Source organism: Etheostoma spectabile, unplaced genomic scaffold (assembly GCF_008692095.1).
Source record: "Etheostoma spectabile isolate EspeVRDwgs_2016 unplaced genomic scaffold, UIUC_Espe_1.0 scaffold393, whole genome shotgun sequence".
In the NCBI taxonomy this organism is placed as follows: Eukaryota; Metazoa; Chordata; class Actinopteri; order Perciformes; family Percidae; genus Etheostoma; species Etheostoma spectabile.
The window spans coordinates 289,137-291,353 of record NW_022605598.1 but is presented as its reverse complement, the minus strand read 5'-3'; the positions used below and the strand labels follow the sequence as shown (position 1 = coordinate 291,353).

At 39.3% G+C, this 2,217-nt stretch overlaps 1 protein-coding gene across 2 annotated transcripts in view; it reads right to left on the bottom strand.

The window, feature by feature from the left end:
* Positions 1-2,217, bottom strand: part of LOC116686537 (kin of IRRE-like protein 3) — a 278,508-nt gene that overhangs the window by 45,404 nt on the left and 230,887 nt on the right. The window lies entirely within an intron of this gene.

Sequence of the window (2,217 nt, the reverse complement as noted above, 5' to 3'; positions counted from 1 at the left end):
CTTTTGCTTTTTGAAGCATGACGGCTACCGAGGCTGCAATACGTACTTTAAACTGCGTGGCGAGAGAGAGAGTTGATTGAGATATATGGTCTCAACGCTAGATGGGAGAAATTCTTACACAATGTAGCTTTAAGTATCAAAAGAAATCAGTTATTAAATGTTCTCCTCGCTCAAGCAGCGTTCCCAGAAGGATCTTGAGCTGTCCCACTGACATGGGAGATGAGCTGGTGCAAATATCTGAATCTTTTCTTGAAAACGGTTGCAAATTGGCTTTGATTCAAAATATTTACAGCCGATTATTTGGCATTTTGGTGTTGTTTATTTGTCATATTCCCCGGTCTGTAATTGCCTTAACTCGTTCCTGCAATGGCACATGGTTGGGATATTCACAGCTTTCTCAACCTGCGTCCCGCCAGTACCTCTGACATGCCAGGAGAGGCGACAGCCAAGTGCATGCAGCTATATTTCTTTATCATCTACCTTTGTAAAACATTTCAAAAAGCATTTACATTTGAGTTGAGAAGTAATTCTGTGGATTTGTCTGCAAGATTGACATTTTATTTTACAATGAACTGTGGCCATCGGTCAGAAAGGAGATTAGGATGTGGACTGTGGCCATTTTGAATCAATGATTCAATGCAGCCTCATTAACTGTCAGTGACAGCTGTGCTGCAGCTTCACCCGGTTTAAAATCATTTTGGGGGAGATTTTTAGTCTTCCAATGGTTATGCTGTATGCAATTTTGGCTTAGAGATGGTTGCTTTTATTTCTCAGCATGTGTTGTGTGTGGGTGAGTGTTTGTTTCTGTGCAGAATTGTCCCAAGAAATACTAACCAGATCAACAGCAGAGGTAGGTGCTTTCATGAAGTGGACAAAGACTGATTCACGTCACGCAATATATTTATAGTTCTAGATTAAGACTTAGACTTAGACTTCTCTTTATTGATCCTTTTGGGATGACTCCCGCGAGGAAATTGAAAATTCCAGCAGCAGTTTAACCAAGAAAAAAGAAATTAAAAATAGATAAAAAAAGACAGTATAAAGACAACAAAATAACAATAATGATAATACCAACAATAAGAACATTTGTCAAATAAACAAACAAAAGACCATAAATTATTATTAAAGTGTCAGTGTTGAGTCCAGTATTGAAGTGATAAAGTGATAAAGTGACTAGGTGTGAATTTTAAGTCCAGGTGTGCGTGTATGTATGTATGTATGTATGTATGTGTGCTGTGTGTATCTATCTATCTATTTATCCATCTCTCTATCTATACACACACACTACTAAATACTGAGTAGGATAGTGTTAGTTTAAAACCTACACAACATTGTCACAAAATGGGTTACAGCAGGTAGACGGCGCTACCGTAAGATATTCTGACGGTCACAGATTTGATTTAAACACCGGAAAAGCCTGTTATTGTAGCTGGCCAGGTGAAAGGTAGCAGGAGATATTACTGTACAGGCCTAACTGTATTTTTATTTTAATTTAGAAGTTATCTGTAGTTATGGCTAATACTGAGGCAGGGCCATCACAGGAAAGTAGAAAATTAAACAAAAGGACAACTAAAAGATAAAAGGGAAAGTGGCAGACCACGGTTGGGCTTTTACCGTTTTTTAATTCTTTTCAGTCCGTGTTTGTGTTGGCCTACTATTTTCTTTTTCCTTGTCCCCCTGTACTTGTGTAAAGCATCCTTGGGTTCCATGATATGCGCAATATTAATCTAAGTTATTACTACATTGGTTACTACAACAATCACCTAAAGGTCCCACAGAATGAAAATTTCACTTTGAGTGTTTTTTTTTAAAGATTATTATTAGTATTAATATTTTTTTCTACCTTTATTAGACAGAGATAGTGGACAGATGTGAAAGGGGGAGAGAGATGGGGGATGACACACAGCGAAGGGCCACAGGCTGGATTCAAAACCGGGCCGCTGCAGGACTCAGCCAACATGGGACGAGCACACTAACTGAGTGAGCTATGGGCTGCATGAGTTTTTTTAAATATTAATATGTGTTACTCCAGCTTGCCTATGGGTACCCAGTGGCTAGAAATAGCAATAGGTGTAAATCAAGCCCTGGGTGTCCTTCTCTGTCTTTGAGAAAATAAAAGCTCAGATGGGCCGATCTGGAATCTTGCCCCATATGAGGTCACAATGGGCAAGGTTACTTCCCCTTTCTCTGCTTTGCCCGCCCAGAGAATTTGGCCCA